Raw genomic sequence first — 18,200 nt, forward strand, 5'->3', positions numbered from 1 at the left:
TGGCAAAAAAAAAAAAAAAAAAAAAAAGGGGTTTTAAAGAGAGCAGTTTCTCCTGGTTTCTGTTTAGTTATACAATTTTTGTAATTGCAAAAATATAAAAAAAATATCGGCTGATTTATCTGCCTCAGAAATAAATCGGTCAACCACTAGTTGCTTATTCGCCAACACAAAAGTGCCTACCTGCAAGTCTAAATTACTGGGTTTCCATCAAACAATTAAGTGTATTTAAAATCTGCACACCAGTAAACCTGATTGGAAGGCGCATAACTCTAAAAATTCGCCTAAAAGATAATGCGCAAGGCAGAGGTGGATTTTCTAGAGTTCTGCATAAGTATAATTGCACATTAAGTTGACAGAAACAGTTTATTCCCAAAACAATTACTTTTTTTGACCATTTGTTGCACGTGTTATGGGTGTGCGATAGCTTGATGTGGCCCAACAAAAGGTCAGACCTTTGCACACAATTCTTCGAACATAGCCCTTGACATTCGGAAGTGTTTAACCCACAGCTGGTCGTTAAAGTGGGTCCGCGCAATCCACCAGAACAGTTTTGAGAGGCGGCGCTCCATGATATACGAAGGCTGGCGGCATATGCGCATATCAGCCCTCATTTTATAAGATATCACACTCATTCTGCAGCATCTCCTGACAGCATTAAATAAAAATGTACAATTGCTCCAACACTACTAGTACAACTCTCCCCAAAGGCACTGAGCTCATTCAGCTGCTCCATCATGACGTAGTGGATGGAAACATGCAATGATTCACATTTTCTTTTGTCAAATTATTATAAATGCACTTAAAAAAAAAAAAAGGAAAACATTTGGATGGAAACCCAGCTTATAATATTCCGGTTTCTAGATATGATCAGATCTCTCCTTCAGAGTAAGTCTATGGGATCTTCAATTGCTTTGGTATTGACCAGTCAAGAATCGTATGTCAGAAAGCTTAATTTAATGGCAGACCTCTCCTCAACAAGCCGCATGATTTGAGGTATCATTCATGTCTGTAGGATAGGAATTCCGTGATACGGTTTCACTATTAACCACGATTAAAAAAAAAAATTCACAATGCCAATTTTTTTAGTCGTGGCAAAAATAATATACATAATGTATCAATATATAATTTAAAAGAGTTATACGATTTTGTAAGCCTAAATGTGAAAACCCTTGTACATGTGTGGGTATTGGAGCTGTTTCTATGGTTACAGACAGTGGCCGTGTGGTGCTTAGCCAGGTGCCACGGACTGAACGTGAACTTTCAATTCATGTGAAACTGGGGCGTAAACACACAAACTACAAAATATACTTCAATATACCAAACTCATATCCATCAAAAAAGCGACTTAAATCGGCTGTTAGGGATCATTTAAATGACTGACTGAAGACGACAGGCAGACAGAAGTCATAGAAAGAAACACATCTTAAAAATGGGACAGGATGCTCCACTAGTCATCCAACAACAAACTAACAAATTTTATATATTTAGCTTTGGTGATTTCAAAGTGATGAAAAGATGCTACTTTTTGTAATGTTTATGTACGCTGAGAGCATGCAGTGCATTGTGTGTAGTTACTATCAGCGAGTAAACTTTGAAAAGTTGTGTCTTTTTGTCCTCATTATTTAAAGCATTGCTTCTGTACAAATTCATCAATTTCAACAATAAATGTACATTTTAGTCATTATCGGACTTTAAATTTCCTGCTGTGAGCAATGTTCCCATTATTATGCATAGTCCACAGGTTTATTTGTAAAGGTGTTTATTTGTAAGGACATACATTTTATAGTCTGTTGCCGATTCTTTTTGTTGGGTGTCTGACAGACAATGGGTTGCTTTAAAAAACTGTTGCAGAAGGAAACTGATGGATGCCTTGAACTAGGCTACATGTTGCGCAACCACAATTATCTTACATTTACACACTTTTGAAGCACTCCGGTTACATTCAATCTCATCACTGAGCTCGGGATGCACATAAGCGGTGTCGTGCCCTAGATTGGAGCATCTCTTATTATATACCTCCTATTTATTTTTTGTGTATTTAACAGTTTTCTTATTGCAGGGCTGCCCTTAGCGTCCACATATCCCCCAGAAGTATGTACACAAAAACATTCAGTTGTTATATGTTATGCATTTTTTGCATCAGTGCTATTGTATAAGAAAAATGGCAAATAATCATAAAACCGGTTAACTGCAATTTTTTCTCAGACGGTAATCTCATCGTCAAAAACTCACACCGCGGCATCCCTACTGTAGGACACACTGTGCAGGACAAGTTATGCACCAAAGTTTGCTAATTGGTTTGTTCAAATCTCTGCTGAATGCTCGCAGATCATTGGTAGGTTTCTTGCGGAATTCAGAATGAGAAACAATGTAGCGTCTCGCAGATCTCTAACAGCTCAGTTATGAAATCACAATGAGCTGAAAGAACCAGAATCACATGCTTCCCAGAAGATAATGCCTGACCTACAATTAATATTTCTTAGAATTTCCCCATGAATCATCACATAAACTCTGACTAACAAGGTCAGAGGTGTGGAGCACTAAGAATATTGCAAATTCAAAGAACAATGTTTAACTGTACTACTTTCACATTTTCTTCAGAAAAATGTAAAAATTGAATTGGTTCTCACTGGAACATTTATTTTTAAAGAGTGCAAGAGAGAAGCAAAAAGTGAAATACATCTCTAATGCTCATTAAAAAAGGTTATGCAGGACCAGAACAATGAAACCAAATACAAGACTTCAAAAAGTTGCAGGTCAATGTGTTATCTGGCCACATGGAAGATTAAAACTGCTGAACTCAGAGAAATGGAGTCTGTTACTGTCCATTAATTCCACCGAGTGCTGAGTTCAAGATTTTGATGGGGGAATGGAAGAGGATGGTCAACAGACCGATGAAGAGCTGCTTATGGTGACCAAACACAAGAGCAAAAACAGTAATCCTCACTTGTAATCCACCAGGCCTCACTTATTACCCCAAACAAGCAGAACAGGCCCAAAAACTGGATTAACAACATGAGTAATAAAGCAAGAGGACACAAACTTCATACACCTAATTCCAAATAAAGTGTGTTCTATTCAAACTGAACATTAATGGTAACATGGTAAATGTAAACATTTTAGCTCATACCGTATATTCATCATAAAGCCATGCAAAATGTGAAATTCTAAGAGTCTGTGTAGGATTCGGAATGTCCAAAATGCCCAAAGTCTGTTTTATAGCAGCAACTTCAGAGGTTTACTAAGTCAAACTGATTCCATAAAATCCTAAATTTCAAAGAAAGCAGTAAATCTTTGAGGCTAAGATTAAAAGGAGAATATGGCATTAACTCCTAATCCAAGATTTAGAATCCTGCAGTTAATCTATGATGCCCATTTCAGAGGTTTAAGACCAAACTTTGAACAGTGTACTTAAGAATTCATCTGCCGCAGAAAGACATGCCAAAACAACGTCTTTAACAAAGTCAGTTCTCACTCAGATGACATATTTACATGCACTTAAGAAAGCGGTTTATGGGGCCTGGGTAGCTCAGTGGTAAAATACGCTGGCTACCAACCCTGGAGTTCGCTAGCTCGCTAGTTCGAATCCCAGGGCATGCTGAGTGACTCCATCCAGGTCTCCTAAGCAACCAAATTGGCCCGGTTGCTAGGGAGGGTAGAGTCACATGGGGTAAACTCCTCGTGGTCGCTATAATGTGGTTCGTTCTCAGTGGGGCGCGTGGCGAGTTGGGCGTGGTTGCCGCCGTGAAGCCTCCACACGCGCCATGTCTCCGTGGCAATGCGCTCAACAAGCCACGTGATAAGATGCGCGGGTTGATGGTCTCAGACACGGAGGATGGTCATGCGACCACGAGGACTTAAAAAAAGCACATTGGGAATTGGGTATTCAACTTGGCAGAAAAAGGGGAAAAATCCCCCCCCCCCCCAAAAAACGGTTTATTTCAGGGTTTTTGCAGAAAGTGGCATTCTGTATCGTCATTCAAACAAGGACCCCGTTTACACCTGGTATTAAGATGTGTCTCAGGTGATCCGATCACGTCATCACAGTTTACACCTGGTCGTTTAAATGCATCTCTTGTGATCTGATTTGGAGGGGAGGGACTCTGTTATGATGATATCAATCACTATGTCAGTGTGTTTCGGTATGATAAACCGCAACAAAGTCAGAAAAGTGCAAAAAAAAAAAAAAAAAAAAAAGAGCGGTATTTCTCACAGAGGCAGCTGAAAACGCAAAATTTCCCCCTTCCTGGTACCACATTGAACAAGCAGTCCTTGCCCCAATCTCACCATTGCAGTCTTTCTATTAAATTGCCTAGAGAAGTAAAAATGCATCCTATTATTTTACACTTACATTCAGTATGGACAAAGTTTTCCCATATGTTAAATTTTTATACTTGCTTATGTCTCAAGTATATGGTTGAACCCCAAATTAAGTATGTAGGTCTCAACTGTACTATTTTTGGTAGTAGTACACGGCCCCCTAAGGCTGCTGACACTCTTTGTATGGTGCTCAAGGCCTTTGGAAAGGGTCATGAAACGCCAGTGTGTTATTATTCCTCGTTGATTCAGAGTTGTGGTGATGGAGCCTTAACAGCTCTTAAGACGTTATGGGAAAGAGATTTGAACTTAGTACTGATGGGGAGTGGGAAAGAATTTAAAGATATGTTAAAACTATGTCTAGGGATTCAAGGGTATGCCTTATTCAGTTTAAGATTTTGCAACGTTTCTATTGGACTCCCTCTAGATTATTTAGGCTTGATTTAACCCTTTCCAGCTGGAGCGTTCAAATTTGGAACAATAATTCCCATGGTTCCGGTCTCAATATCTTCGCCGTCCAATCACCGATTTTATTTCCGAAAACTGCCAGATACTCATGACAATATAAGCTAAAAGCACATATGATTGGTTAAGGGATTACTGGGCGTGAATAATAAATGTATTTATAAACTTTTTTTTTTGCCAATTTTTTCGCTTGTGAAAAATCCGCCTGAAGTAATGTGAGGCAGAGAGCAGACGCTGTTCAGACCTGCCTGGAAACTGGCCTGCTAGTTAGATAAGTTATCTAGCTTGTTGATTTTCCCATGTAATAAAAAAAAAAAAAATGGTAGATATCTTTCTATAATTTAGCAGATAACCTTACCCATCCATCACACAGACATGATTTAAGATTGTGTGTAGCTTCCTGTTCACAAGGAAAGTGTGAGAGGGCTGTCTCCAGTTGAACATTCTGGTTAGTCTGCAAGTCTTTGGTGACTATTCAGTGTATGGATTAATGAAGAACACACTGCTGGCTACCAATTGTATACTTTTTTCTGTTGTAGAGATGGATAGAGACTATGGCTCCCTGATTTTGAGGGCATGAGCACACAGGAGGAAGATCTGCTGGATCAGGAACTACTGCAGGAAGACCCGGACCACGAGGAGATGGAGGATGAGATGGAACCTGATCCCCAGCCAAGACCATCAACTGCGTATATATGAATGTGTATGTATTGTTTGTTTCCATTTATCATATGACTGATACTCACAGTAACACTAACACTGTTGCTCTTATTATTTTGGGTATGGCTAGCCATTCTCGCACAGGTCCCAATTCAGCTAGAAAGTGTAAACGCTTCCCTGACTCCGTTTCTTATCCCTCGTACTCTGACATCGATTCACAGGCACCAAAACCTCTCCCATTTAAGCCTAGCTGTCCATTCGGTATTGACTTAGGTAGCGTGCGTCAGGCTGTGCGGTCAACCTCCAATATGATGTTGTGAGAAATTGACTTTTTCATGCTGTTTTTTACTCAGGCTGTAGTTGCTGAGATACGCAGCTTTACAAACCGTCAGGGGTGGGAGCTCGTCCTAAACTGTCCATCATATTTCAGCTACCAAGGAGCTTGGATGGAGGTGACCCCTGATGAATTTCACAAATTTCTTGGGTTGCTCATTTACATGGGATTTTCAATTCTCCCTGATTCCCATCGTCATTGGGGAACCAAGTCACTTCAGGGCTCATGGGCGAGAGGAAGTTGCGTTATCTTATGGACCACCTCAAACAAAAATGCCAGCAGCTCTTTCAGCCTAACCAAAATCTTGCAATAGATGAACGTATGGTCAAGTCTAAAGCTCGGTCAGGATTTAAACAATACATGAAGGGCAAGTCTACTCGGTGGGGTTTTAAATTATGGGTAATTGCAACATCAGACTTGGGCTATACTCTCGACTTCAATGTTTACACAGTTAGTCATGATGGGCGTGTCACTGACTTGGCCACCAAAGTAGTTGAATTATTACTGCAGCCATTCAAAGACCAGGGCCACAATGTTTGGTTTGACAACTTTTACACGTCCCCAGCTCTTATGGTTAAGTTGTTAGAAATGGGAACTAATGCCTATGGGTCATGCAGGGCGAATCGTAAACTATTTCCTGCAGAATTTAAAGACATCAAAAGATGTGAATGCAAGACAGCTCGTGGGGATATGAGGTGGTGTAAGATTGAGGGGAATATACTTGTAATTCAGTGGAAGGACATGCATGCAGTTACATGCCTCTCCAATTTCCACAATGCGAATGGCTCAACCGAAATTACTAGGTTTGTAAAAAATGATGGCGACTGGACAAAAGTAGCAGCCCTCCAGCCCATTGTCATCAGCAATAATAAAAATATGGGCGGTGTTGATAGGTCAGACCAAATTATAAAATCTTACGACGTCCTACAAAAACTCAGAAGTGGTGGAAGACTTTTTTTTTTTTCACTTCATAGACATTGCCGTCATCAATAATTTCATATTGTTTAAGGAATGGCAACACATTCATGCAGCACCAGGGAATGAGCATAGACCAGTGAACTTAACCCAGACAGATTTCAGAGAAAACCTGGCTCGTCAGCTGGGAGGAATCGATATTCACGCAAGTTTCCCTTTGCATATACTAAAGCCTGTAGTCCCTCCTTCCTCTTCACTCCACACAGCCCGTGTCCCTAAATTTGAAGAGTCCTCTAAAAGATGTTGGCTATGCTATCGGAAAAGTAGGACTGAAAACAAAACTAAAGTAGCTTGTTGCGCGCCGGAATGTAATGGCAAAAGACTTTGCTTGGTTCGCGATAGGAACTGTTTTCAGTCTTGGCACTTAGCTGAGTGTGACCAGTTTTGCGAAGAGGCCTAGGTTGGGCTGTGTTTACTGGTGTTGTCCTACCCCTCTCCTCTTTTCTCCCTCTCTTCTCTCCACAGGTATTGCAGTTGTTGAGTATTTATGAATTTATATATACTCTGTTCCTGCACTCTTTATTAAAAATATATTTACTGTAGATAGGTCGAAAGTTTGATTTTGTATGTTTTGCTGTGTAACTCGTGTGTAATTCTAATGTTCAAATTAAAGTGTGTGTTTTATTGAACACATAAAATGTATATTTCAGTGTTTGTGTCCTTCAATTTCAGATGCAATCTCAATTTATCATTACAGGTGCTCAAAAGGAGTATTTGAGGAGTGGTCATGTGAAATGTATCTTAACATTCTAAATGTTTGTTTTATTCCATTTTTCCACTAATCACTAGAAAGGTCATAACTTTTAAACAATAGATTATATTTCTAATCTGTCTGCTATTCTATATTGCCCACAGAATTATGTATATTTCGTACACTCCAAGTTTCCCTCTAGCTTGTAATTAAAATGGTTGAAAATGAAGTTGTCTGATGAAGTATGGTGGCTGGAGAAGATTTTTGTAAAAACTGCTGTGAAATCTTATTGATAAAGGATGATTAGCCTTAAATAATCATACATATATTTATATCATTTGAAAGCCCTAGTTATTCTCTTCAATATGGTATATACAGTTCAGGTGTGTGATGTTATATGACTGTAATACGAAAATGGATATGAATATCATATTCTGGCACAGAATGGAATTTTCGGAATTTTTGGCTCAGGCTTTAAAGGGTTAAAAAAAAAACACACCTACCTGCTGGCGATGTCCTTTGGAGGATGGAGACATATCCCATGCTCTGTGGTTTTGCATTAAGATTCAAGATTTCTGGCTAAGTGTCCAGAATTTTATCTGTGAAGCACTAGATACTCAAATTTCATTCTGCCCTAGACTATGTGCATTGGGCGGTTATTAAAGTAGGTGACAAATATACAAAAAGCTGGGTCCAAATTAGTGTAATGATTGGCAGACAGATAATTCTTAGAGGATAGAAGTCAAAAAGCGCTCCCTCATATCAAGAATTGTCCACCAACTGAATTGGGCAGGGTGGCAGCATTTGAAAAGATGTCATATAAACAGCTTGGTAAATTAGATGTGTATGGTAAGAAATGGGACAAATACTTGTCCTTTCTGGAAGGCTCTCAATGATAGCCATGTGGAGATAGACATGATTATGGTCGAAATTGTATTAATTGGGGAATTATTCTTTTCTCCTTATCTCTGTTTATTTGGTGATTGTTATATTTTAATGGGGTTAAAAATTAATGGGGGTTAAAAGAGGATAATTGTTGATTCTGTTCATTTATGTTGTGCTTTATTTTGTATTTGTATGTTGGGAATCCATAAAAGTGTTAATCATAAAACAGAAAATGCAATTTTGAGCAGATTGTCCAAGGTTAGCTGCAGATGATCGTGCTTCTCATAAGTGTCCCTGCATGTTGATATCAGACACACTGAAGGTCTGTAAAGTTCTCATGCTGGTGTATATATCAGCTTTTTTTAATTTTTACAATTGTACGGTTATTTCCTTCTAAACCACTCGTAATCGGCAAAACTTAACCGCATCACGTAATTAATATTCAGAAGCCACACCTACACCATATTCCACATAAATAAAAAAAAATAAAATAATAACAATTAAAAAAAACTTTTGAAGATTTGCTGTTAGAATTGGAACATTTGATGAATGCATTTAAAATAAGAATGAACGATCAGAAGAATAAGATGTGTCAAAATAACCTCATTCAGTTCTCATTTTGTTTATATATTAAATAAAAAGAGGGGTGGTGCCTCGCTGCTGCCGGGACGCATACAGTACGGATAAGCGTTAACACATCAAATGTGATGCGGTTACATATGTTTTTGACCACATACGCAAGTGTTTTTCGTGATCCGATCACAAAACGTTTTAGACCCTGTTTAGACCTGTATTTAGCGCTGACCACATGTGATCCGATCACCAAAAATGCATCTTATACCAGGTGGAAACACAGTCAAGAACGCCAATTTCCTTCACCCTTTTAAGGGATTAAGAGAAACAGTTTAACGCACCTGGGTTTCTCCCAAAGAATGCAGCTTATTGTAGTCATGTAAATGCATAAGCAGCATTCTAACCAGGTTTAGAGGACCAAATAACTAACGTGGAGACTGACATGTCAACACAGCGGAAAGAATTAAAAATGTCTGCAAGTACGGTAGGAAAAGCACATGTACTATAAACTACACCCATTTATGCACACCAGTGTAAAATACCAACTGTCATGTTGGTATTTTACCAACATGACATGTATACTCATGTTCACGTATATGCGCTCGTACACTGGGGGAATCCCAGAGTTCTACGTAAGAGGGAAACTGTTGCTCCAATGCAGGTTGCGATAGAAAGTGAAGGAAACAAACACAGCAACAATTCTGGAATATTTGGAAATAAATGAAAGATACAGAACAAAACAGCAAGAAATCCACATTAACATGACATTTGAAATAATCTCGTTATTTTCTGCTTTTGACGTCAAACCGTGAAGAAGCATGCGCTCAACAAAAGCACACATTGGATAAGCCGGTGAGAACGCTGGTTAAGGTGTTTACAAGCCACGCGAAATCGGCTTAATGGGCAAAAATCTGCCCGTGCCAATTGATTTATTTTTACACTGTTTATGATCTTACACCGATAAAGGATCACTGTTTATTGCATTTGCATGACCACATGCGTTGTCGGCTTAAGCATAATCAGTGTAGGAACATGAATGTAAACGTGCTCAATGATAAAGAAATCCCTAAAAGAATGCCAAAAATCCTAATGGGATTAAACAGGAATTCTCTAAGAATCCAACAATATCCTACTGAATAAACTGGCATTCTAAAAAAAATGGGAATTTGAATAATTAAAAAATACATTTATTAAAAACTAAATATAAAATGTATAATGTATTAAAATAAATGACAAAAATGCTTTAAAATACTTAATAAAATTATAACAAATAACAGAGTATACATAATACATTTAAAACTAAATACATACATAATTTATAATGATAAATAAACAGTATGTTTTATAAATGATAAATTACAACAAACAGTATACATAAAATAACAAATTGTTTTATAATAAAATAATGAATCCATCCCATTTTATAATGAAAAAATAATCCATCCCATTTTATATCCCAGTCATATTGGTTCCAAATATACAGTCTCCTTTAGGATTTGGATTGGACTCCTGCTGATCCATATGATCACTTTGGACTATGCTGTTGACTTGGGTTCTGTTGTTGTCTGTAGTAAGTACATTGTGTTTGCGTTAATGTTTGGTTTGCTTGTTTAGTTTACATGTCCTTATTTTTAAGCATTGGCTGAAAGTGCTAAAGTAAACCTATTATTTCTGTCTTTACTAGTGGTCATAACTCGGTCAATTGCATGAAACAGGTTGTTGTGTGCTCTGTCAACATGGCAGCTCCCATGAGGGGGTGAGCCACTCCATGTAAAATTAAACGGCTTTTATTGGGATTCTAACAGGACTGGATTCTTCATCTAATCTGAGTCTACATAATTATTTTTCTAAAAGATATTTCTAAAACAAATGCTATTTATGTCTTTTTTTATTAGCAAAAACTTACTGAGTGCACCTTTAAGGTGCTTCACTATAAAACATTAAAATGCAGACATTTGTTTTACCAGTGAAGTGCCAAAGTGAACAAGTTCAATTGGATCAAAGCATCCGACTCATTTCTCAACCATCTTAAGCCTGTAGTTGAAATGTCCTCCTAATTTCTACAATGGAATTGCAAAAAGGCTTCAATTAAAGAAGCCCACAAATGTCCACTCGTGAGGTTTTCATTTAGCGTCCTTGTGTCCACGTGTGTGTGCGTGCACCTGGGGAAAAGGCAATTAGGCTTGAGTGCAAACAAAATAATGACTGGGGACTCATTAACACAAGCTGCCCACTGTGTGCATAGGAACAATTCATGGAAACAACACAATTAAGCCACAACAGGGAGGGAACCTGGCAACTGGTGTGCAAACAAGCATCTCCGACCATTCCTGAACCAGAATACATTCATAAACCCTTTCATTTTATAAATGCCACCTGGAAACCTGACCAGTGCATCGTGAGATAAGAGGAGACTGAAGAAAGAGCAAACCAATGATATAAAAACTGACATTAACAAGAGAGACAAATATTTGGAAGCCACTAAAATACAACAGAACACACTCTTCGGGTTGTCAGCATTTTCTTCTAAAATGTCTTTGATTTACACTTAGACACAATACGATGCAACGAATGATGAGAAAAAATTATTCAATTCCATAAGAAAATAAATGCTTATTTTCTAAAAATGTACTGTGGCAGTACCATGGCACGGTGATGGTAATTCTATACTGAATTTCATTTACCATCTACACTGCCTAGCCAAAAAAAAGGTTGCATACTCTAATATTTTGTTGGACCACCTTTAGCTTTGCTTACGGCGCACATTCGTCATGGCATTGTTTCGACAACCTTGTGCAACGTCACAACATTTATTTCTGTCAAGAGTTGCATACATTTTTGACCGAGATCTTGTATTGATGACGGGAGAGTTGAAGCACTCCGTAAAGTCTTCTCCAGCACATCCCAAAGATTTTCAATGGGGTTAAGGTCAGGACTCTGTGGTGGCCAATTCATGTGTGAAAATGATTCCTCATGCTCCCTGAACCACTCTTTCACAATTTGAGCCTGATGAATCTTGGCACTGTCGTCCTGGAATATGCCCGTGCCGTCAGGGAAGAAAAAAATCCATTGATGGGATAACCTGGTCATTCAGTACATTCAGGTAGTCAGCTGACTTCATTTTATTGCCGCATAATGTTGCTGAGCCTAGACCTGACCAACTGAAGCAACCCCAGATTATTACCCTGCCTCCAGAGGCTTGTACAGTAGGCACTATGCATGATGGGTGTATCGCTTTACATGCTTCCCTTCTTACCCTGACGCGCCCATCGCTTTGGAATAGGGTCAATCTGGACTCATCAGACCACATGACCTTTTTCCATTGCTCCACAGTCCAATCTTTATGCTCCCTAGCAAACTGAAGTCGTTTTTTCAGATTAGCCTCACTAATAAGTGGCTTTCTTGTGGCCACACTAGGGCTGGCGATAGGACGATGTAATCGGATATCGACAATGTCTTAAAGATTCCTAAGCCGACTGCAAACAGATGATGATCGACAATATCGGGAAATGGAAAAACCATGGATCTGGGATGTCAGCAAATATATTAAACAGAGGCCAGGGAGTGAAACTAGCACCCACCACCCGTAAAATGCGCCGAGGCTGAATCCAGTTCGCAAGCTCCTCAGCCAAATGTATTTCATGCGCGCGTAATTTTGGTCAACTACCTGCAAAATTTGGGTGACCTGTAAGACATCTCGGAGTGACATATGATAAGAAATGCTGTTACTCACAAAGACATGTGCTTGAAGAAACACTTTATTATATTTTTAAGAACAGACAAAAGAAAATCCGTCAATGCTTGTGTCTGATTCGCTGTTTGTTCAGAGGTGCAGCATGAGCCTGTCATGTGGAAAACAAGTATGTTGGCGTGCAGCGAAAGCCTGCCTCGTGGAACAAGTGCATGTAAAGAGTTTTCACTCATTTTTCTCTGTTTCATTCATCTGAAAACTGTTTTCAAGAATAATGTCATCTATGAGAATGCTGCAAATTATCTCAAGAGGTGCTGTGAGTTTAGTTCACTTTATTTCCACAAGGCTGGCATGCATTGTGAACAGAACTCTGCAGGTTCAGTAATATATATCTTTGTATTAAAGAAACAAAGAGGAAAGTAATTAAATCATAAAGTAATACAAGACATGTTCACCTTGAACCTAAAATTTAGTTTTCTTTTCTTTAGGCAGCATTAACTGTATTACCAAAATGCAATACAAACGCATTCGATAAGAACACATTTGGCAGCATTATTATGGAAACATAAGGGAATTTATTAGGCGTATTTTGATTATTTTCTTAATCTGTAGGCTATTAGTAATTTTCCACCTGTTGTCTTTGACAGATGTTTGCATGATGGCAAATGGAGCTGGTTAAATAAGATTCTTTGATCACTTCATTATTTTATTTTATATAAAAGAAATGTCTTTTGTTTTTGTTTTTTCAATAAATGAATTTTTAAAGCAAAATAAAGCAAAAAAAAAAAAAAAAAATCACCAACCACACTGATGATGTAATCGGTTACCGTGATATTTTTTTAAGGCGATTATCGATAAAATATTTTTTACATATCGCCCAGCCCTAGGCTACACAGCTGTTTTGTCTCAATCCTGTAAATTCTCGTCGCATTGTGCACGTAGAAATGCTCTTATTTCACTATTAAACATAGCCGTGAGTTCTACTGTCGATTTTTTACGATGTGACAAAGTGTTTTAGTAATCTCCGATCAAGATAATTCAAGATTTTTTTCCCGATTTTTTTACTTCTGCGAAGCTGACGGTTCACCACTATCCTTCCAGGTTTTAATAATGCGTTGGACAGTTCTTAACCCAATTCCAGTGATTTCAGCAATCTCCTTAGTTGTTTTCTTTGCTTGATGCAGGCCAATAATTTGCCCCTTTTGAAACACAGTTACATCTTTTCCACAGCGGGATACGTCTTACGACATGGCTGTATAAGAAATGAGGAACTTCAAAGTGCATCAGTTAGGGTTAAAAGAATTGCTAGATGAAACATATTAATCACTACAATAATGATCCAATCATAGGCTCTTAAGTATCTGCTTATTTAAATCCAAATGGCAACTTTTTTTTTGGCCAGGCAGTGTATATACATGGGGCACCAAGGTGACAAACAAAAATCATTACCATGGTACCATATCAAAAAAAGCATGGTACTACTTCCACGGTACCAAATTAAAAATATTGCATTACCATTGCGCATGTCCAAAATACATGGCATTTCCAGGGCGAATTCCAAACGGAAGTGAGCATCCCTATGCCCTACTCCCTCCGAAGGGCTGAGCCCTTGAAGTGGGAACTCTGGAGGGAGCAGGGCACTCGTGTCTCATGTATGGCCGTATGGAACACCCTTGATGAAGGGAGTAATTTAAGACACACTTCCACTTTATCTTCACCTGAAACATTAAGATGACAACACAGCGCAGCTGTTCCAACAACAAGAATCTCTTACCCTGTGTCTCAATAAGCTCCTTATCTCCCTAGGTCGTGAATCAATATATCATGAACACAAATTCGGGCACTGGTAAGGGTATTGACCCACTGAACATTGGGACACTTATGACTCAATCACCTGTGACACGTTAACGAGCTCGCATATAGAAGTGCAGCTGTTATTAATCAGCACCATCGCTGAATAAATGGACACTATCGTTCATTTTCGTTGAAGATATTCAAAACGTATAGTGTTATTAACAGATAAATGGTATAAATAAGACAAAAATATATTGGAGTGCATTTTAAACCTTTTAACAACTCAAATATTTAAAAGATTGATTCACTTTCATGGTAACAATGAATGAAAGACATTACAAACAGTATCTCTTTTAAAAAGAAAATAAGGCTTGGACTTCATAGTTTTACACTTGTGCTCATCTTCTAACGACTTGAGACTTCAGACATGACGATGTTTCCAGTAAGGGAACATAGTGAGCAAGGCTGCTCCCTGGTTTTTACGGTGCATCGTGGGATTTTTTAGAACGCTTCAGTTGTGCCCTTCAAGTGGACTTGGAAAAATTGTAATTATGAGTTCTGAGCACATAAATGACCAGCGAAGTCGGACGTTCAAGTGGGAAACTAGGAATTCTAGATGATACCCGAATTGCAGAGATGGGAGGAGTACTAAACTTTCAACATGGTGGAGGAGAGTACAGTTTCTGTAGTGAATGACAGGTTGTGTTATTTTAAATAAATATTTTGTTATTTTTCTAAATACAGCTAAATGTTAGTGTTTGCCATTTGGTTATATTCATTTATGTACAGCTGAAGTCAGAAGTTTACATGCACCTTAGCCAAATACATTTAAACTCAGTTTTTCATAATTCCTGACATTTAATCGTAGAAAAAATTCCCTGTCTTAGGTCAGTTAGGATCACTATTTTAAGAATGTGAAATGTCAGAATAATAGTAAAGAATGAATTTTCAGCTTTTATTTCTTTCATCACATTCCCAGTGGGTCAGAAGTTCACATACACTTTGATAGTATTTGGTAGCATTGCCTTTACATTATTTAACTTGGGTCAAATGTTTTGGGTCGCCTTCCACAAGCTTCTCACAATAAGTTGCTGGAATTTCAGACCATTTCTCCAGACAAAACTGGTGTAACTGTGTCAGGTTTTTAGACATCCTTGCTCTCACACACTTTTTCAGTTCTGCCCACAAATTTTCTATCGGATTGAGGTCAGGGCTTTGTGATGGCCACTCCAATACCTTGACTTTGTTGTCCTTAAGCCATTTTGCCACAACTTTGGAGGTATGCTTGGGGTCACTGTCCATTTGGAAGACCCATTTGCAACCGAGCTTTAACTTCATGGCTGATGTCTTGAGATGTTGCTTCAATATATCCACTTAATTTTCCTTCCTCATGATGCCATCTATTTTGGGAAGTGCACCAGTCCCTCCTCTGCAGCAAAGCACCCACACAACATGATGATGCCACCCCCATGCTTCACGGTTGAGATGGTGTTCTTCAGCTTGCAAACCTCATCCTTTTTCCACATAACGATGGTCATTATGGCCATTTTGTTTCATCAGACCAGAGGACACTTACCAAAAAGTAAGATCTTTGTCCCCATGTGCACTTGCAAACTGTAGTCTGGCTTTTTTATGGCGGTTTTGAAGCAGTGGCTTCTTCCTTGCTGAGCAGCCTTTCGGGTTATGTCGATATAGGACTCGTTTTACTGTGGATATAGATACTTGTCTACCGGTTTCCTCCAGCATCTTCACAAGGTCCTTTGCTGTTGTTCTGGGATTGATTTGCACTTTTCGCACAAAACTACGTTCATCTCTAGGAGACAGAATGCATCTCCTTCCTGAGCAGTATGATGGCTGCGTGGTCCCATGGTGTTTATACTTGCATACTACTGTTTGTACAGATAAACGTGGTACCTTCAGGCATATATATTATGGTGTCAAAATAAAAGTTCCTCAAGAAATATGAATGAATGAACATGGCATCGTCCATATTACCTGTTCTTTCCGACAATGCACGTGAACACGACATACTCGGAATTACCACTTAAGAAGTGGGAAGTAGGAAAATTCCAATAGCACATGAAGGCAGCAAGTGCACTGGAACAATTTTGCGAGTGAGACAGCCCTAAAAATGGCAGACTCCCTGATCAGCGCCCTGTCTACTGAACTAGGGAACTGACTGAGACGCACCCGTATTTATTGCTGTTATTTTGTTGATGAAAATAAATATACTTTTGGTAATAGTTTTTATTTCAAACACTGCCTTGTGTGTCTTAAAATTGCTTACTGTTGCAGTTTTAATAATAATAATAATAGGAAAATATCTGTACATAAATGTATATAAAATACATGAATGAACGTTTCCAGCCGAAAGTTATTTGGTGCACGAGAAGTTTTAATAATAAATAAATAAACCACAGGGTTTAGACTAGCCTTCAGGAAAAAATGGACCCTGTTTTTGGAGTATCTCTCTGTTTATGGCTGTCTACTATCTTATGAGGATGAATGTAAACTGCGGAGAAGTATCTGTTATAAAAGGGCTATAGCGCTTGCCCGAGCGTTTGAACGTGTAATATGTTCTGATCAACAACCTTGCTTTAAAATATATCCAGAGGACATGCCACCAAGGGTCACGTGATCATAAACGGTTACTTACTTGAAATGACCACTGCACGTACCCTTCGCTAACGGCCTTGTGGAAGGGCCCTTCATGAAGGGCTTGAGTCAGGGGCAGACTGGGTCTAAAAAGTGGCCCTGGACTTTCTGGCCCAGAGCGGCCCACCAAACCCGGTCCGCAACACACCCCACCATAACACCGGCTCATTGATTTAATTTTCCATTTCAAATGTTTGTGTTAAAAAAAAAAAAAAAAAAAGAAATTTCTATTGACTGCTAGTTATGACAATGGGCCCCACCAGTGCTTAAATTGTCAAAACTTTAAAACCACTGTGATGAGTGGATTATAAAAAAAATTAAAATAAAAAAAACACTAAAAATAAATACTTTATAGATCAGACAAATAACATGTCAGAAAACTTTTCCCCAACATACAGATGTTAGGTTAAAATGTATACATGAAAGTTCAAGGGAAAGTGTAAATTTTAGGCGCTGTGACAAGTCTTCTTCAAAGATTTTAAAGATCTTAATCACCTTTCAACTTTTTTCTAGAAGTGCAAATAAACTTTTGTCTTAGTCAATATGAAGTTGTGAAAATAACAAGTATAATAATATTTTATATATGTATATATATAGCTATACAAGATCATAAAATGTGGTTTAAAATAGTTAGATGAAGGAAGTGTCACAGCAGGACAGGAATTTTCATGTCAACTACTCACATAAATGTGTGTAAATAATTTTTTTTTTTTGTTTTTTTAAATCGGTGAAAACAAATTTGGCCAGAATATGTACATATATTTAGATTAGTATATTTATATATGTAAAAATAAATAAACATATCTTTTAAAGTGTAGATCTTTGCAGATATTTAGCAGATGAATTGCTCATATTTTCCCTCTATGTGAGTTTGTTGCATCTTTATATCTGCAGTGTTTTAATTCCTTCCCCAGATTATCCTTGAGAAAAAGTGAAAAGCCCAATGCTTTGAAAAGCGCTGACTCAAATAGCTACAAAGTAATATTTTTCATGACTTATTTATCAGGTGTGAGCATTATTCAGCAAGCTCCCAGAAATGCTTTGTAGTGTGAATAAATTATGCAAATGACTCATAGCTTTACTGTTTGCCAATTTTTTAACACTACTGTTATTGTATTTGTTGTAACTTGCAGTTATTTGTCATTTATTGATTATTCAGA

At 38.1% G+C, this 18,200-nt stretch overlaps 2 protein-coding genes across 4 annotated transcripts in view; both read right to left on the reverse strand.

Annotated features, from left to right (window-relative positions):
• Positions 1–18,200, reverse strand: part of LOC127440675 (ralA-binding protein 1-like) — a 289,448-nt gene that overhangs the window by 26,595 nt on the left and 244,653 nt on the right. The window lies entirely within an intron of this gene.
• Positions 1–18,200, reverse strand: part of LOC127440693 (TLE family member 5-like) — a 43,894-nt gene that overhangs the window by 24,158 nt on the left and 1,536 nt on the right. The window lies entirely within an intron of this gene.

The sequence above is a fragment of the Myxocyprinus asiaticus genome, chromosome 5 (genome assembly GCF_019703515.2).
Source record: "Myxocyprinus asiaticus isolate MX2 ecotype Aquarium Trade chromosome 5, UBuf_Myxa_2, whole genome shotgun sequence".
Classification (NCBI taxonomy): Eukaryota; Metazoa; Chordata; class Actinopteri; order Cypriniformes; family Catostomidae; genus Myxocyprinus; species Myxocyprinus asiaticus.